Below are 20,850 nucleotides of genomic sequence, written 5' to 3'. Positions count from 1 at the left end.
TCTTAATCTTAATTCACTCTCCTTTCACTAACCTCCTTATTTTTATAAGCTTTATCATCATCTTTATAATGTGAAAGGTTATGTAATTTACATTCTGATTTATAATTATCTTTTTAAATGTAGTATTAGTCTAATATTTGTATTACATCAATTCAGTGTTCACCACCAATCCTTTCTACTTAACTTCTCCATTCCCAATGTTGTCATTTTGATCCATCCCTCGGTTGACTGGATTTTGTCGTCAATTGCCACCACTCCACAATATGGAGATAGTTATTATTTTTCTTGATTTTAAATATATATGTATTTGAGAATCTTTTACTCTTGCTTTTATAGTTTAATGACATTTTGGCTAGAGGTGTTTTTCCGTACATAGTTACTACTCCATGGATTGTTACAGTGGAATGTCTAGAATATATTTTCCAGCACTGTCGCTGCCAACGCTTCCCCCAGGAAGTTTATTTCGTCCTGGTTTGCTGCAGAACTGCATCTTCATCCTTGAAGTTCATAAGCTAGCCAGGATGTGTACCAGTGTTGGAGCATTCTACATCTCTTTTTTTGGAATATGGTGGGTTCTTTATTTTAATAAAAAATTCTTGTATTTTGGGTAATTTTCAGTTTCGTTTGTTCAGATCACTATGTCAGGATTGCTTTATTTTTAAATTAGAGAGTGTTTAACCTTCCTTTTTATTAGTTCCTTTCTAATTTGTGAAGTCTCTTTCTTCTTCTATATACAGGTACCCCGGTTACATTCAGGCTCTCCACTGTGTTAGTAACTCAACTTTCAGCCACGGGTATTTTGTTCCCTCTTGTTTCTAATCTGTTTATTTATTTTATTATTGGTTATTTTGGTCTTCATTTTGTTTCTGTAGGGTTCAATTTCGCCTTTCATCCTGTTTCATTGTTTTAACTGCTCATCTATAAACACCTCTTTTGCAGAATTCAATTTGTAACTCATCTTATTTCCTAGAGCACTTACATAAATTTTTTCTTCACTTCCTGGGATTATGCTTTTTTACTCAGCTGAGTTTCTTGTCTATATTTGCATATCAAATTTCTTTCCAGTTTTAATTTTTGCTTATGTTTTATACTCCTCATATGCTTGCATAACTGGCTTGAATGTTTTTTCCTTCTTGTTCCCGATTTGGCAGCTCAAACTAGGCTATTTATTTGTTCTGATATAGAGTGATTGGCCCCCAGACCATGTATCCACTGTCTCCTCCCTCAGGCTGGTGTTTGAAACCTGAGTAACGTTCTGTCCACATTGTGAACAGCTGCGTTGGTCAGATGATGCTTTGTTCTCACTTAAACTACGTTCAAAAATTAATCAATTTTCCTTAGATATCACATTGAACTCCTGTGTAGTGTGCTTGGTTTTAGAATCAAACTATGTTTAGTTTCATAATCAAAGGATTTCTTAGGACTTAAATGTTATTATTTTCTTCCACCTGTTGGTACTTCCACCTGTTGGAACAAAGGTTATCCATGAAAAGTCAGATATTCAAGGTGCAGCTCCCTTAGGGATGCTAAAATAGCATGGCGTTCGGAGTCTCGGAAACCCAGTTCTCTTCCCAGGTCTTCTGCTTCCTACTGCATGATGTGAGGCGGTTCACCTGACGACGTTGTGTCTTACTTTTGAACTTGCGGAAGGCAGAGGCCTAGATGATCTCGAAATCTTCTGTGTTATTTCTGATTTAAAACTCGAGTGTGGTTCTCTCCTATTTCTTCATGAAGCTAGGGATTCGGACAGCTCCTCTTCCTTTGAAAAAGCTTCTAGTTAAATTCCATATGATAATAGCAACACCTCATAGTTAGCAATTTAATTTGCAAAGATCCTGCACACATTTTTAAATTATGTATTCACAACTGTCTGGAACCTAGGCAAAAAGGCTATTATTATCCTTAATAGCAGTTATGTGCTTCAGAGTCAGGGTTTCTGCCCTTCTGCTTCTTTGTGTATTATGTAGACATCATCACGTCTAACTCAGTGTTGCTGTGAGAATTAAGTATGCCTGACATACAGTAAGTATCACACAAATGGCAGCCAGTAATATTAGTATAACTTTTTAGCTATAATATTTTTGCTGTTCTTATACATATAATTGCACTTACTTTTAGGCAAGAATACTAGAAGTTGTAAAGGATAAATGACTTGTACAATTTGTGCGTCTCACAAAAGGCAGTGCTAGGATTCCAACTCAGGGGTTTCACGTTAAACTTCACCACAATTAAATCCTATTCCTTATGTCTAATGAGCACATATCATTCTTATGGAACCCAGCTACCTAGAAATGTGTGCCCGTAGATGGAGCAGATGATCTGGCATGTCCTAATTTGTTAGGTATTTGTGCTCTTCTACGTTATCTCTTTATCAGTTTAAATATTTGTCATGGTGATTCAAAATTTCAGAAGAGAGATTTGAAACCCACCAAAACCCCAAAGAGAGAGAGAGAGAGAGAGAGGAAGGGAGAGGGCAAGAGAGAGAGAGGCAGAGGAAGATTGCCATCTTTTGTGTTTTCCAAGCTGCCAGAAAGAGGCAAGCTATGGCTTCTCTTATTTCCTTCACATCCCTCTCCCTTCTTCTACAGCCAATACTTTAAATATTTAAATAATTTTGGATTTATTGTTATTCAATAATTTCTTATCAGAATAAGTTAACCTCATTGTAAATATGTCTATAATAGATTACAAAGAGGAATAGCAAAAAAAAAAGTTTTTCTAGATTCCAATTATACTGCAAAAAAAGGTAGTTTTTTGAGATGTTGCACCAGTTTTAGAATCAAGTAATATTGTGCCTGTAATTTTGAAAAACATTTCTAAGCACTTGACCTTAATGAAAAAATCAAACAGCCTGTTATGTAACTACCTAAAAACACTGGTGTTCCACTAATGCTTATGATTTCCATTATCAAAAGAAATTTTTTTTGTCCTGGAGAGATCAGCTACTACCTTTATTAGTACTAACAGTGCGAAACAGGTGGACTGTGTTGCAGGGTTTTTTTACTTGCTGTGATAATAATAGAATTTTGGCCCTCCGATTCTGCAATTATACTTAAATTATATTTATTTTCAAGTTGCCATTTTTAAAATTTGACCAGAAAAATTCAAGGGTTTTAGGGGCCAGCACCAATGGTGTGGTAGTTGAGTTTGTTACACTCGGCTTCGTCTGCCCGGGTTCAGAGGTTCAGATCCCAGGCACGGACCTACACCATCCATCTGCCATGCCATGGTGGCATCCCATGTACAAAACAGAGGAAGACTGGTGCAGATGTTAGCACAGGGTGAATCTTCCTCAACATTAAAAAAAAAAAATTCAAGAGTTTTATTGGGGCTGGGGAGTAAAAAGAGTAATGATAAGTGGATTATACCTGAGATAGTATTTTTCATTCACTACATTCCACTCTGCATTTCTATTCCACTTTTTAATTTTATTGACAGATGATTTAATAAACAGTAGACTGTTTCCTACTGGGAGTGTTAGGTAATGAAATCTCCTATATTGAACAATTTATAGATGAACAACTTAAAATTGTAAGAGAAAGACAGGAAAGGGAGATCAAAGTTGTGAATGAAGGTATTAAACCCTTTGTCCATTTTATAAGCCTTGAAATAATATAAAGTCATGCACTAGTTAAAATCATATAAATGATATCATACACATATTTAATTAGTAAAGGTGTAGTGGATAATTAGTACCCATTTATTATTCACAATTGATAAAACAAATTTCAAACTCTCTTCTGGGAAGTGTGGAAAACTATTTTAATTATTTTCATATTGCAGAGAATATCTATACTAAAAGGAATTTTGTGTATCTGATCTCCCAGGAGCCTCTCTCAATTTGTGACTGAATGCTATCAGTTTCCACCTCTGATTCTTTTATTGGATTCAGAAATGCAGAAGAGCTTGATCTTGCATTTTCAGATTGAACGAAGTTTGTGTAACCTTTACTTAACGTACTCGGCTTTATTAAGCTTGTCGAGGAATATATTCTTAAACCTTTGTCCAATAGATGTATTTGTATAACCCCAGGTCTCCCAAGATCGCTTCATGAGTTCCACCCTTCTTACAAGTGGCTTGATTTCTTCACTCCTCATAGACAGAGAAATTTTTTTTTTGAGGTGTAATTGATATGTAACATTATATTAGTTTCAGGCATACAACATAATGATTCATTATTTGTATATATTGCAAAATGATCATCACAATAAGTCTAGTTACCATCCATCGCTATACCAAGTTACAACATTTTTTTCTTATGATGACGACCTTTAAGATTTACTTTCTTAGGAACTTTCAAATATGCAATACAATATTATTGACTATATTCACCACGCTGTACATTACATTCTATGCCATTTATTTTATAACTGGCAGTTTGTGCCTGTTGACCCCTTCACCCATTTTGCCCACCCTCCTAAATCCCTTCCCTTTGGGCAACCACCAATCTGTCCTAGAAATTATTTTCTAAGTTTCATGATATTTCACTTCATTTCCATTTTTTTCCTGAGGACTGTTTTAAAATACCTTTTTTGCCTTCTCTGCCATCCATTTCTTTCTCTAAACTTCTCACTCTTGGTTCTTATTTTTTCACATGATATTCAATAGGGATTATTGATAATCTTCAAATAATAGAACCATCATTTTGCTGACAAAGAAGAGATATACACTAAGTATTTGCATTCATAAATCTTTAAATGTGGAGTGTCCACAGCAGGATTGTTTTTTTATGATATTGACATTTGTGACATCTAGAACTTAGTCATCCTGCTTCCTTCTGATTATAGTGTAATTTCACAAGTAATATCTGTAAATACAATGGATATTTTAAATTCCCTTTGCGGTTTCAATATGAATTATGTTGAGCCCACAGAAATTAAAACAATAATCCAAAAATGTCATAACTTAATTTTCTATCAGAAGAAATTTAGTGTTCTTTAAAAGGAATGGCAGAACTTACAGAATAAAAAGCTTTTCCTAAAACCTGTGAAAATAATGCTACTGTCTCATCGCTCTCGGGATATCACTTGAGGAATTTATAAAATTGTTCACACATTCTTGCTGTTTTCCTACCCCAATGACCAGCTACATATGTCATTACGACACTGCCTGCTGGCTTAGAAGTCAGTGGGTACTGGCCATAGACCAGCATTTTTTTTTAATGTGAAAAAATGAAATGACTTTCTCATTTTTTTCCAAACAACTGAAGTAAACATTTCACTTCTAGGAAGCTGTTAGAATTCGAGGAATTTGCCCTTCAACTTGCTCTAACCCCAAATTCTTATTTCAAATTCTTATCGTATTTTCATATGAATAATCTAAGGGACAGTTATATTAATGAAGCAAATATAGACTTTTATTGTTACATGAAAAATGTTTTAAAACATTTCTCTTATACTTATTCCTTCCTCATTTTAAAATATATGAAGAACTAAATTTTCACATTCATAAAATTGTATTGAAGACATAAATTTTTTCTACTGAAAAAACCTCTGATTTAAGTAATGTCGAATGAAATATTAAGACATTCAGAACAACTTGCCAGAGTTCATTTCTGATAATGAATTCAGCTAAAGATACTGTCAAACAAAGTAATTGTCATGGAAATAATATAAACACATATATTACCTGATAAAAATCACTAAAATTAAACAATTACAGTTAATTAAATTGTACAATGTTGAAAAATTTAATTCCTAGAAAGCAATCAATTTAAAATCAACATTTACTTAGTGCAAAGCAGTTTGTTAGATCCAGTTCTCAAGAAACTTTTAACTTAGTTGATCGGTAGTTCTTAAGCTTTGACATGCAACAGAATCATTTAGGGAGCTTATTAAAATGTAGAAACCTATAGTCCTACCCAGTCTGCCAATCCAGATTGTCTTGACTTAGGATTTAAACACCAAAAACTCTCTAATTAATTCTAATGAACACTGATTTGATCCAAATCACTGTAGTAGATGATGATACAGTAAAATATAAGTGGAAGCAGAGTATATACAATCTTTTAGTTTTATTTTACTTTAAAATTTCAATTCTAACTCATCTGTTTTAATGCTGCCTCAAATTCTTTTCATAAAATGATATTCGTCACCATATAATGGTCTACCGTCTCTGTTTGATCAAAGAAACATCATTCAACTCGGATCAGATTTCAGAAATATCGTTTTGCTCTGCACCACACAAATTCCTACACATTAGGAATTCCAGATACTTTGTTTTAATATTGATGTTGACAAATGTGGATGCATCCACAAGAATAATCCTGTGATGAGACAGGGTCCAAAAATAATGTCTTAAGAGAACTGATTAAAGGAACTACTCTTTGTGTTTAAACAAAAAAAATTGAAAAGATTACAGGGAGTTATATTAAATTGCATTTGTCCACTACACCATATGGCTATTTCCTTTGCATCAAGAAATGAAATTAATGCCTTAATACTTTCAGTTCTAGAGGCTTTTATATTTAAGGCTGTTTGCCTTATATTGAAGTTTGTTTTGCACCAACACTTGAATTAACTCTTAAAATCCACTTATAGTGCAAGAGGCATGAGAGGAAGCACACAGGGCACTGACAGTAAGTTACTGAAATGTGTTTGTTGATCTATAGTTTGGTCTGTTGATGTTAATTTTCATCTTTGCACTGAGTTTCTGCGGTACGTATTTGAGTGTTTTGTGTGTGTGCGCCTTTTAGTTAATGTGTCGTCTAAGCACTTCTGCCTGGGAGCTAGCCATGCCACAAAATTTGAGGACACAGTTCTCTGCAGATTGCCCTCACTTCTGACACCAACTGCAAGGGTTGGCTCCAGGGGTCTCCAAAAGCATCCTTAGATTCAGTAATTTTCTAGAAGGACTCAAAGAACTCACTGAAAGCTACTGTATTTTCAGTCACAGTGTGTTACAGGGAAAAGAGACATTAAAATCAGCCAGAGGAAGAGACACAGACGGTTCCAACTGGGAAGCTTCCACTGTCTTCCCCAAGGAACCAGTGTGCATTACCCTGCCAGCACCGATATGTGACAATGTGCAGGGAGTACTGCCAACCAGGGAAACTTATCCTGACTTCAGCGTTTAGGGGTTTTATTGTGGCTCCACAATCAAATGATTGATTGATTGATTGATCGCCCACATGGTTGAACTCAGTCTCCATCAGCTAACAGTGTGTGACCCAAAGCCCCCACCTAAATCCCATGGTTGGTCTTTCTGGTGTGACCACCCAAGACTGTCTGGCGTGGCCAACTCCACCCTGAACAAAAACATTTCTATCAGGTACGACATAGATTACCCACTAGGGGCTGAGGGTGAAGGCCAGACCTCTCTCGGGGCAAGGCTAAATTCTTTACTTTTACTACATAGCTTCTTAAAGCAGAAAGATAAAAAGCTTGAATGAATTAAATAGAAATAGTCAACATGGATCATACTATATAAGGACAACCTAGGAAAAAGTGATAGTTGTGTAAAATTCATTATAAATACTGTTTATTAACAGTAATTTAAATTCACAGGATTTGGAATTGATTATTCAGTATCAACTACTTTAGGATGAGAAACTAACTAGGCAGTGAAGGAAATTTCTGGAAATAAAATGTTGATAGAGAGCATAAATAGTTTTCAGGTGTTTTTTGAATAATTCATATCCGTTTATGGATAACTGGGATAAAATTTGAAAAATATGCTCAATAAACAATGCTATTTTATTAAGAGAATGCATCACCTTATCACACCACTAGGGAAATAAAAAATCTTTATCTTTTCCTAATAAGCTGTTAACATCTTTTTCATCAGAAGTGATGAAATATAGTTTCCTACTGTATGAGAAAAAATTATTTATATGTATGTAAGTATCCACAATACATAACCAAAGAGGGAAGTAAAGCTCAATATTGGGTAATTCAGTTACTGGGCAAAGACGTGTATAATTTCAGGACATTTGGTTAAAAATATTTTCATATCACTCATTTCCCCTTGTCAGTATTAAATGTGTAAGTGATTAGGTTAGTCAGGGCATATTGCTCTGTCATTAATCAACTTCGCGCGTGGCTTGGGAATCATCAGGACAATTCTGAAGCTATTTTTGTCTCACAATTCAATTCTTAGAGCTGAGCTCAAAATTTAATTTCTCTGACATATCAAAAGTGACACGATTTACGTAGCTATGCTCATTACATAGCAGCTTTTGGCAAAGTGCAAATAAGTCTATGATTGCTGGAGAATTCAGGTCTCTATCTAGCTGCTGTGAGAAATGTACCAATAAATGGTCAGAATGATATGACAGAATATTCTCTTCAAGAGTGAAAACCATTGTGCAAATAAAAATCACTCCACTACATTACTGTAATGTGTAATAAAAATGTAAACTATAATAAAATTAAGGCTAGATTATTGCCACCAGCTGCTATAGTGTATAAATTATTAGTAAATTATTCCGTAGCACTCCCTTTAGCAAACATGGAGCTGTAAGTAACTATCCTCTCAGAGGAAGAAAACAACTGTGGGATTTTTAAAATTTAGTTTAAAACCCGTAGCTAGTTACCTAATGAGAAAATTGCTATGAATTTCTTCTGGTAATTTTGGTAGAATTTATCCTCTATCTATGTCTTTTGAATAAAAAGACGTTTAATTTCACGGTGGACATTTTAATCACTTCAGTCACCTCCAAACATGAAATTCCAAGTTAGATCTGCTATGGAGCGCTCTTCCCCTGTCCTTTCTTTGCTTGTGCTCCGCAGAGACTTGAGCCGTGGGAGAATTCTCTGATCACTGGCACCATGAGCAGGTTCCTCATCGCGGGGCCCACCTCAACTGCAGATGGCAACTGTTAGTTTTACTCTTTCAACAGAAAGATTATATTTAGGACTAGCTTTCCTCACCAGGTCATGGAATGATGAGTTAGAAGCAATTATTCTCCTTCTATTTAAATCACACAGTTCTGCATTTTTCTGAGTCCATGACGAAAAGCCGACATGTAACAAGGCTCTTCTTGTATTTCAGCCATTGCATGGGATCCAAGAAAGGCTTAAACTGAACTCTATGGGATGACGGATAGTGGTCTGGCAAAGTTCCAGTGTATTGAATGAGCTAAGATATTTGGAAGTTTACTTTTAATTTTAAGAGTTTATTATAAATCAGAGTTCCATTAACTTTATTGTTCTTCTTGAGTCCTAAGGAAAAATAATTGCCTTTTAGTTTGATTGGATAAGAAAATTTCACATTTTTTTCTTTAGAAACATTCAAGCCTGAGAGGAAAACAATTGATTAACTATTGATGTAAGTTACATACCTGGAAATGTTCTCATAGACATAATTAACTTTTTTCATGAAAAAATATTATTATTTTTGTTTGTACCATTTAGTGGATATAAAATTGTCAAATGACTTAGACATTAAAGTTATAGATGACTAAACTTTGCTGCTTTGAATCTTAGGATATTGATGAAAAGACAAAGGAGGTGTTAGGGACTATTAAGGTAAATTATTGAGTGATGGCTTGTGTTGATATTTGACAAGTGTTTTGTTTGATAAATAGTTGAGACAAGTCAATACTTACTAAAAAAATAATTGTTTTCTAGGTACCAAATGAGAATACTGTTTCTTTTCTTTCTGAAAATTATAAGAGCTTCTTTACATTTCATGAAGGATTTAAATAATCCTCAAGAGGTGACCTTTCTAAAGAAGAGGGTGTCCTCCCCGTGATTATTTTCTATCCTGAAGTTTCTGTTGAAGTATGTGACATTTCCACAGAACTTTAAATAGAAATATCAAAGGACAGAACAGGAAGTACATTCATTATAATAAAAAAGTCTGTCTATATGACCCCAATAAGATAAGGTCAATGTATTAACACTACTTATTTCATTTTGGAGGACCAAAATGGTAGCCAGAAAAAAACCACTGAGCGTAAAGCCTAATTCAGAATGGGTACTCTGATACTTGTCGTCATAATCCCATAGTCCTTTATGGAAATGATCAACAATCTCTTGCTCCTGTATTTTCTAGCCCTGTGATATATGTGTGTGCATGTGTGTGTGTTTGATTCCATATATGAAGACAAATCAATAACTAGAAGCTTGATTGTTATATTGTTATCTCTTCTCTGGCACTTAATTAAATTACTAAGCATATTATTATTTATAACAAAGTAAAATGTGATGTATTTAACAGTAAAATTTATATTTTACTATCAATCTGCATTTAGTATCCCTACTAGAAATTATTTGAAATCTTTGATCTTACTTTTTTTATGTATAACATTTCAAAGACACCATTCTCCAATGTGCATTGCATGCAGCTCTAGACATTAGCAGAAACTCAAAAATAAAAGAGTGGTTAACATTTTTAGAAAACGCTTAACAAATGTCAACAGGTTTCTTACCTGTACCTGTTTGTAGTAAATCTCAGCACGTTTTATTTGTCAAAGCATGTCATGGATTCCCAAGAGGAGACTAGAACCTGCAGAGTTTTCCAAACAAATTTTACTATGAACATTTTAATATCTTTTAATTTGTTCAAGAGATATTTGATGAGTACTTGAATTACCACAGTAAACAGACCTGAGCAAGTGCCTGCTCTCCTGGAGTGGATGTTCTAGTCAATGAGTCTCTCAGGACTAGCGCTCTACAGAACCTCCACAGGAGCTAGCAAACAGGGCACAAGGACTATGTTAAGTGCTTCATATATGTTATTTAATTTTCAAAACAAATCTATGAGTTAAGTACTTGCATCACCTTCATTTTACAGAGGTAAAAAGTGAAGCCTAAGAGAAATTAAGTTCGTATATTTCAAGGTCATATGTCTAGCCAGTGATAAAGTCTGGATTTGAATCTGAGAGCTCTAACTACACCATATTATATAAGGACTGACCCTTTATAATAGCCTGCCTTACATAAGATGTGACCGGGCGAATATTTTGTCCTATATATGAAGTTTGGAGCTGGAATTTTAGTTTCATAAACTGAATAGTAGGACATAATAGCAGGAATTCCGGCACTAAGCAGACTGTTAAACCACTGACCTTTATTATTTCATCCAACTCTGAGAATTCAGTGATTTTATGAAATATTCACGATCCACTTGACAAGTCGCTCTTTATGGTCTCTGCCACCTTTCTCCTCTGTCCCTGGTGCTGTCCCAGGCAACTCATCTTAGAGAGCATGTATTAGTGCCTGTGTGTAGTTCTTGCCCTCAAAAAACGCAATCTAAATGGAGCTGTTTTAGAAGAAGAAGCAATCATTTTTCATATTATCTGCATCTTGCCCTCTCCCGTCGGCACAGTCACCCAGGAGTTAACTGGATGTGTTTTGAGTAGCTAGCGCCATCAGACTATTTAAGCTGATATTATATTTAGTCTCTCTCATCATAGCACTAACATTATGTAATTCTAGCCGTGTTGAAAAAGTTAGTCACGTATTGTCACTTGCCAAGATTAAAAAATATAAGCTTTCCTCCTTGTAGTCCCTTGGTTCTTTCTCCTGTAAGAAATCACTTTCCCCAGGCCTGTCTACTTTATTGTCCTCACAGTGTGCTTTGATTTCACAGCTACTATCCTGTCCTGATACTTCAGGCAAGTTCCATCTTCCCCTCGCTTTCCTGGAAGTATTCCTAACCCATATATAGATGTAACAAGCCACTAAGAGCAGCTAGTGAAATTAGGGCAAACTATGTGGACACAGACATAGAAGTTTGTAATGACATTGGAATTCAAAGAGCTGTGTGGACAGATACAGAGAAAAGTGAGAACCAGGGAGAGAATTACAGATGCATGTGATGAGTAATTTCCCATTAGTATAATGTACTAAAATTTGTAACTTAGGTTTGCTTTTTAAATATGAATTAAAAGAAATTAGAGCAAATTTGAGGTTATGCCTTGAATATGCTCTCTTTAAAATGAGGAGGGGAGATACCACCAGCAGTCCAGGAACTGTATATAGCTCGGAGTGTTTCATAGTGCTTGCCCCTAATCTGAGAGTACGGGATTGCGTTGTACGTGAGAGTATTATCCAAGTGTCATGGTGAGAAACAGTTGAAAGTCACTCTTCTAAAGGGAACTGTTCTGAAATGGGTCTCATTCCTATTGACAAAATCATTATAGAACATGAATTTCAAGTCTCCCTGAGAAGAGACAGGTAGATCAGATCTCCCTGAGATTTCTTAAAGCTCTGCTCCCTCCATCCCTCTTTCCAGCTTATATATGGCATCCTTGCTGGCATATATATGAAGGCAGTACTTGCTCATTCTCTTCATTAGTATTTGGTTTTCTACGAGTCCTCTTGCCACTCTTTAGCTTCTTCTTGTCCATAATATGCATACCGTGGTGTCACACTGCTACACTGGGTCTTTTGAGAATGGAAATGTTGCTGTCACCACACACAGCATCAGCAGTATATGGTTTTGCTAACTAGTACCATCTTAAAAGGCCGTCTTTGCTGTGACAATAGTGGGAATATGTCATAACAATTGGAAATGTACCCTTCCTTGTAAAGAGTTAGTAAATACCATTTAGGAGCAAAGTTCATTGGAGCTACAGTAAGCCAATATACGTGCTTTATAGTGGAATAATAACTTGCTTGGCACTTTCAAGATTTATATTACCCTTTTTAAGCTGACTTGAACCTGTGCTTCCACATTTTCTTCTTCCTCTTATGCTACTATTGTCTTCATGCTGAAATTGTAAATTTCACTGAGAGATTGGGAAGTGAGGGTTGTGAGCAAAAGAACACGAATAAAGGAGAGGAAAAGTCATAGAACAATAGGAAATAAGAGTAGGATGAGCAGGCATGAGGAAATTTAATGTGCCAGACAGACAGCAGGGTTACGTTAATGGGGAGAGTGTGGTGGCCACATGAGAGAGCAAAATGCCTTCCTGGGAGCGAGCGCTTTGGTTTGTCCTCCCTCGCTGTCTTCCTATTCTCACGATTGTGGTCAGAGGAAGGGAGATGAAAGAGAACACGTGCTTAGAATAAGAGATGACAGACAAGAGACTGGGAGTGTTCAAACGAGTGCGCTTATTGATTCGAGGTGTTGGGATTCTCAACTTGCATCCTTTGAGTGCTTGATAGCCCTTTGATGCCAAATAATGTTATAATTCTTGTTCTAAACCTTTAAATATTCTGTTTTTCCTTTCAAAATTAGTTTTGGACAAATATGCTTTGTCTTTATTTCTGCTTATCATAACCTCTTTGCTTCTGTGTTTTGTACTCAATAATTATCTCTTTGTTGGCTATAATGCTGTGTTGACAGTATTTTCCATTTCTCTGAAGGGCTATGAAGTGTATTTGTAGATTTTTCCAGAGAGTTGATTGGAATGTTATGAGAGTCTTCAAGAAATCCAGTAGGTGGTTTATTGAACAGATTCTGTCTGATTTCTGCTTTCAAAGTGGAGACCTTCGTCTCAGGCTTCTTCTTTTATGCATCTGCATCTCCATGACTTACCCTCAGCCCCTACATAATATCAGGATCAAAAATTTCCAGATTCTGTCTACTCTGGTTTCTACTTTGTTCCTTCTCAATGATGTTCTCCACTCTCTATTGCTATTTTATTATAATATATAACATAACATTATGTTAGTGATATTAATTTCAGTATTATTATTCATCTTTCCTTTCACCATTTCATACTATAATCTCTGCCCTAAATAACTGTAGCATCCTTCTAGAGTAAATTATAACACATACACACACACCATTCTTTCCCAACATCCTTCCCCGTACATATTTCCCTGACCTTACAAGACATGAAGATTTATCAGTAAGGAGTCTATCCTTTGTGAGGCCTTAACGGTGTTATATTACTGTATTTTGACTTCACTCCATCCAGGTTAAATACCTAGTATGTACTAGGAATTTAGCTAATGTCGCTAGCATCCATTTCCCTTGATTGTCAAAGAGGTATTGTTCTAACGTTTCTATGAGTCTTATGCATACTTAGGAGATTAGTTAAACAAAACTTTCACACACACTAGTGCTGCTCCTTAAAATGATTTTCTGTTTTCAGATCATCAAGGGAATTCCTTCTCCATTTTTCAATATGGCAAGTGTCATGCCGCTGCACCTGTGCTCTAGAACTCTCGGGACAGAGGCCTTATGCTCATCTGCATAGAGGAGAGAGTTTCTTAACCACCCCCCCCCCCCATAGTTCCTGACAAAGCATGAGCCTTGTGGATATCATAGCTACATAGTGGATAATGACATTTTTTACCTTAGACATTTTTATGTCAAATTCTCAGCTACTTCTTGGCAGGGCGGATGACACTTTTGTGACATAGCCCCAATAGTAATAAAGGGACTGACTCATCATATGGACTAGTGGATTAGCAATGAGAAATCCATCACTGTTTGTTTGGCCAGACTTTTCATAAAACTGACCTTGAGCATGTTAGTACTTTAACCATTTACTTGAGAGAATGGTCATTTGAGAATGATAGTTCAGATAAGCTTTCTGTGGATAAATATCTTAAAATAAATTGAGGTAAACACAGATTCTATGTCAGCTATCTGAGTATTTCATGATCATGAACTACTGCAGGTAAGTAGGTAGGTAGATAGACAGATAAACTGGGACAGCGTTGTGAGCATCACTCTAATGGCTTGAAATCAAACTGTGGCCGCTTTGAGTAAACATGAGAAGTTGCCTTTAAAAGTCATAAAGTCCTTCTTCCAAAATGGTCCTGAAAATCAATAAGCGTTCTTAACCAAGGCTTCTGAGTAGTTTCTGATAGAAAATCAGACACTCTTGACAAGTTATGCTAAGAAGTGTAGAATAAGTTACTTGGTTCTACTGACTTCAATAATTACGTCAGTCCTCAGCAATCAGACGGAGCTTCCTACTGATGCTTTGGGACAAACAATTTGCCAGTGTGATGGTAAGAAAACTAAAACAGCGTGCTAAACACCTAGTCGTGTCTCTGGGCTAGGTGATTTCTGTTGAACCTTTACTTAAGATGTTTCTGTTTTGGAAATTTCCTCAATAACCTATTTAAGACTATCTAGTATCCAGCAATGTTAACTATAAATGTAATCAGCCCATAGATGAGAATCAGAAGGAAAATCTTACATCAGTATTTTCAGGGAAGGTGGTTGGGATATCCCGTGATCGGTGTTGGCAGGTGCTCAGGTTGTCAGCCTTCAACATTGTTCTTCCATTTTTTGTGGTCGTGAGTGTTGAGCAAAGCACTCCAGTCTTTATCATTAAAGGGAGTAGCTTAACCTCAGAAAGAATCCCTGAAGAGGCTTTGTTGGTACCACTAATAAAAGCACAGATGGAGAGGTAGTTGGTAAAACTTCTTGTACAAAAGGCTTCTGTATCCATTTGTGCATAATTGAGTTTTGTATATAACACTGTTCCTGAATGGAAAACCACTGATATCTCTGTGCCATCTGTTATTTTGTGTCTGTGCCAAGTACCAACACCATAAGATAAAAACAGTGGTTTGAGAGCACTGCGGTGTGTTAATACTTGGAACCTGATATTCCAGCAAGCTTCTTTGGGCCATCAAAGCTGACCAAATAGAGTGATGCTTTTTAGTAGAAAAAGATAGTGCTCAGAATGATTATCCCTTGATGAATCATATCTCTGGAGCAACCTGTGAAACTCAATAAGGCTTGAGGTCTTTTTTGCCCCTAGGAATGTATCCCAGTTGCAGATGGCTGATGGTGACTGTGTGAAGAGGATGACAGCGGTGGTCATGTGCTGGGATAAGTTGATAAGATCTGTGATTCTCACGTTTCTCTGCCTTTTCACTTGAATATCTGATTATCGGTATTATATGTGGTTTGGGAAGATGCTCCCCGACTTCACCCTGTGTTGTTTCATGACCCATATGTGGTAACAGCCCTTGACAAATTGAAAGCAGATTCACGGGTGCCCAACTCTGTATGAGCTCCAGGGTAAACCCTTCATGTTTGCTCAGTTTTGCTGAGATCTGTTCAGTCGGCAGGAGAGATGCCATGCTCAACGTTGAGAGTGGAATTTCTCACTATGGTCTGGTTTCCTTTATAAGTGCATAGTATCCTTGTTGCCAGCACATCATATTTTGGGTAGCAGTAAGTCAGGGAAAGGATGAGTACACCCTCCAGAAAACTGACTTTTCTCCAAAAAATTGTCTGGCCTAACCATACTATAAATCACTGCAACATACATTTACCAGAATTAATAAAGAAATGAAACATTAGCAGGAACTTCAGCAGGATAAAGCAAGGTACTGATTTATTAATTTAGCATCCTATGGCATCTAAAAACGTCAATGTATCATTACATATAAATGCTTGCTCCTCTAGGGTCAGTTTAATTCTTTTCAAAAAATTTCTAGGAGAAACACTTGTATTCAAGGAACTGTCCTGGATTTCTCGAACAAATTAAATAAATCAGTAGAAAATAATATTAATAAATAAACTGTTCCTTGCCACAGTATTATCTTATGTTTTTTATTACTTCTTTTTAACTTCTGTCACATCTTATTCAGTTTAATTTTCCTGAGAACTCATTGATAAAGACAGGAAAAGTGTACAGCTAAAATTCACAAAAGAAAGACTAGGAAACTGAATCTAATGGAAGGTCACGGTCTTGGTCCCAGTCAGTTAACCCATCAGTGACAGCAACAGGAAAAGACTTTGGGATGTTTGTCTGTAGCTCTTTCTACTCGATTCTTCCCTTACTCCTTTGTAATTATCCTCAGAAGGCCTCAAAGGAGAAAAAGAATCAGGAAAAAAAAAAAAACACTACTGACTATTAAAGAACAGTTCTTATTTAAAATAAAATTTGAAGAGAAATTCTGCAAATACCTACTGAGAGATTTCAGTATTAGCTGTAATTTAGATGGCTGTTATTAAGTCTGTGTTAAGATTATGCCCATGACTTGGATATTAGAGATGAAAGAGCAAAGTAGAAACTTCAGTTATGTATAAATGTGGTGTTTTTTTTTTCGAGGAAGATTTTTCCCTGAGCTAACATCCGTTGCCAATCCTCCTCTTGTTTTGCTTGAAGAAGATTAGCCCTGAGCTAACACCTGTGCCAATCTTCCTTTACTTTGTATGTGCGTGGGATGCCTCCACAGCATGGCTGATGAGTGGAGGAGGTCTGCACCCGGGAGCCAAACTCGTAAACCCGGGGCCACTGAAGAGGAGTGCACAGACCTTTAATGACTCGGCCACAGGACTGGCCCTTTAATGTTGCATTTTTGTTAAAAGAAAGTTGGAACATGAAAATAATTTCTAGTCCTTGTGCAAGTTGGCAATGGCAACCATTTATCTATCACAGTGTTTTGATACGGTTGCCAGAACAGATCCAGTTCAATAGTTAAGGAGAAACTGCAGTGTCATAAATCAGCTGTGAAAGATTTTAACTGGTGAGCTGACAGACAATGTAAATATTCTTGAAAAATATGATGGTGATCACTGGATACAAGCAGCCACTGGAAACCACTGTCCTGATTTGGATACGATGGCATTGAATTGCTGGTCACGGATGTGTGGGCAGAAATCATACATTCTCTGTGTGGAAATATTATGGGTGCTCTGGTATATTTTGTATGTTTGCATAATAAATAGGATCACTTCTACTCAACATTCTTAAAGAAGAGAACACGTGGAAAAGGGAGCAAAATCAGCAGAAGATACATCCCAGAGTGCATCTACCAACCTTCAGCGAGGCCTTTCCTTATAGGGTAACCCAAGACCTAGGCCAAAGTCATTTTTGGAAGGTCGTTGTTAGATAAAGCGAAGAATCCTGAGGAAACCATGTAAAGTGATTTCTAAAAATTCATTAAAAATGGAAAATATAAGTTAAATATGGAAATAGGACCGTTAACGCTTCCCTAGAGACTACGATTCCTGATTCATTTCCCTACTGCAGTTTGAGGAATTGGAAATGTGTGTCCGATACTCATTTGAAACACCAGGAAAATTCAGCTCCGGGTAGCGTTTGTTGTTTCGGATAACAAGTGACCAAGCCGGGCTGAGGATGTGGAGGCACGTAGGCTTCCCAGGAGTCAGACGTCAGGGGTTTAATTTGAGTGGAATCAAGCAAAATATCTGGATGTATTTTTATTAGAACAATATATCCACGTTGTTACTAATATACTTATAGCCTTATATTTACACTTAACTATTATTAGTGATACTGTTGATCCTATATTAATAATAAATTAATATTCAAACTAATTTTATTGAGCACCCCAGTGAATATTGTGAGGGTAGCATTTTGTTTAATGAAGAAGAGAATTAATCAAAACTCTGGTCATCTCTTCTCTGTTTGAAGTGGCATAGGTAACAAATATAACGTTAGTGAGAAGTTACCCACACAGCCAAAACTCATTTCTTTCAATGTGTGGAGGGCCAAGAACTTCAGCTTTGAATATGTCAACACATTGATATTACTGAAAACAAGGCCTGCCAGCAGGCAGATTTTGAAATTCATCCCTGTGAGCAAAAGGAGACTGAACAAATTAAACAACGAGGACTCGAACGTGTGACATTTAATTTGTAAATCTGCATTGGCGCTCTGGGATAACTCAACTTTTAGTAGGAATCTTTGATGGTGCTTCTCCAGAAACGTATTTAAAGACATTATTTTCTTGGTGGAAATTCTGATTGATGGAGAAAAGTCAATCGAAGTTTCCGTTAATTCAAATGTATTAATCAGAAAATGCAACTGTGAAGAAAATTATAGGAAATTTTATGAAAAATTCAATATAGTATGACCATATTGGAAAAGTATATTTATTAGATAAATATTAACGACATAGTATTAGAGAAATATTCAGTTAAGAAATTGAATAAGATGCATGATTATGTCCCTAAAACAATTATTCTGCTTATTTTACTTGTAATATTCCTTTAATGTAATTTTTAAAATATTTCTGCCTGAATTTTTATGGATATATGCCATACTTTTAAAAAATATTTTTCAATTAGGTTTCTTAAAAAAACTAATTTTTGATTCCATCAATATATTAAAACTAATTTGTCAGTCAATAAATAAATATCTCAAAAGTCACATAATTTTAATAATTTAGCTACCTCTTTTAAGGATTTGGAAGACAAATTATATGGTTATCCCACTTGTCTTTTCATGTTAGCATCTACTGCCTATGGTGTCTTGTATTATTGTCACTAAGGCATGCATCTTATCTGCTGAGGAAAATTGTAAAGTTCTTGAAAGCGGGACTTGTGTCTGACATAATTCTGAAATACAATATCCAAAAGAAGATTTAACATTTAGGTGATTTCAAATACTTTTGAATGAATTAGACTAGCTGGGTGGATCTGGTTCTGTGCAGATCACGTATTATTCAACTTCAGAAATGCTGCCCTGAAAATCATGTCTTCCTTCCGTCACTGTTGCCAACATGCTTTTTGGTTTACCACCTCTCTAATTTTGTCTATAGAATCACTCACTCCTGCAGTCAGTCCAAATCTTTCAGTTAACTGAGGCCCAGATATTTTAAGTGAAAATGCAAACTCAAGAAGAGTAGAGTGCCCAGGTTTTCGTCAGGAAAGTAACATCACAGTAAATGTGACTTTCCTGCAATTTTCCCTGCTCCTTCCTCTTGTATACTCAAAGATGTTTAAAAACTAGCTCATGGGGGCCGGCCCCGTGGCTGAGTGGTTAAGTTCGTGTGCTCTGCTTCGTCAGCCCGAGGTTCACTGGTTCGGATCCTGGGTGTGGACCTATGCAGCACTCATCAGGCCGAGCTGTGGTGACATCCCACGTAAAGAATTAGAATGGCTTGTAACTAGGATATACGACTACGTACTGGGGCTTTGGGGAGAAGAAAAAAAAAGGAAAGATTGGCAACAGATGTTAGCTCAGGACCAATCTTCCTCACACGTGCACAAGAAAAACTATCTCATGAAAACTTAAATGACTCCATCCCGCCGTCATGCTCTCCTCCTGTGAAAACTTACAGCATTAATACTCTATACCATTCATTTCACACCTACCACTTGACCTTTCTTAAACCCTACTAAACTTATCCATTATATTATTTAAGTGCTCATTTATTTACACCTTGTCTTCCCCAACTAGGCCGTAAGCTCTGCGAGGATGGGGACTTTGTATTATTTCTCAAGGTGCCTGACACACTGATTTGCATATAGTAGTATTAAAAAGCGTGTATAACTTATATTTTTTCTTTCTTATCTTCTATTCAGACTCAAAGTTTTTGAAGGGTAAAAAAAATTATGCCTCACATAATTCCTCATCTCAATAGATAGTTATTTATTGACATAAAAATGTGTGCTGTTGTCCAGAAAAAATAATAAAGGTTCTTTAAAATCAGAGATGGTCAGAACTTTTCAGAATTCCAAATAGAGACATTTTGACAAAGTGGAACACTAACCCAACGGTGTTCACATTTTGGTCCATGAATCTATATACAGAAAGTCTAGGAAAGGACCTATTTTGCAAACTCAGTATTTAATATACATGTACAGTTACCAAAATATTTCCCGAAATGTGTGAGTGGAGATATAAATATTATCTTGCATTTCTGAATCATTCTTCAGGAAAGATTTAGCCCTTTTTTAATAGGGCTTCTGTAATATTTTCTCAATGTTTGCAAATGCAGCAACTGTGAGTTGGCAGAAGAAATGAAAACATTTCTTCCTCTATTACCAACAATAATCCCCAGAATCCAAAACTTTATATTTGCAATTCCTTGATATACAAGAATTTACAGCCAATTAAAAAGTGCTTTGCTGCTTCTGTCATTACCACTGTGTGAAATGTAGTGAAAGAATTTTTTTTTTGATATGAGTGTTTTTAGGTAGTTACTGGCTGTTGAAGTATTTCCTGCAACCATCTACTATAGGACCCTGTAATTAGTGTCTGTAGCATCACGCATGGCTGTCTAAGTG

General features: G+C 36.1%; 1 protein-coding gene and 1 long non-coding RNA gene across 7 annotated transcripts in view; one reads left to right on the top strand and one right to left on the bottom strand.

Annotated features, from left to right (window-relative positions):
- Window positions 1–20,850, top strand: part of MDGA2 (MAM domain containing glycosylphosphatidylinositol anchor 2) — a 783,360-nt gene that overhangs the window by 629,175 nt on the left and 133,335 nt on the right. The gene's annotated exons all lie outside the window — the stretch shown is intronic.
- LOC103563933 (uncharacterized) lies at window positions 5,335–11,325 on the bottom strand. Its single transcript, XR_547976.2, has 4 exons — window positions 11,012–11,325; window positions 10,551–10,634; window positions 10,373–10,449; window positions 5,335–9,161 (listed from the first exon to the last, which is right to left on the bottom strand). It is a non-coding gene; the product is annotated as an uncharacterized lncRNA (long non-coding RNA).

This window comes from Equus przewalskii, chromosome 1 (assembly GCF_037783145.1).
Source record: "Equus przewalskii isolate Varuska chromosome 1, EquPr2, whole genome shotgun sequence".
In the NCBI taxonomy this organism is placed as follows: Eukaryota; Metazoa; Chordata; class Mammalia; order Perissodactyla; family Equidae; genus Equus; species Equus przewalskii.
The sequence above is the reverse complement of the archived record's forward strand: the minus strand, read 5'-3'. Positions and strand labels throughout refer to the sequence as shown.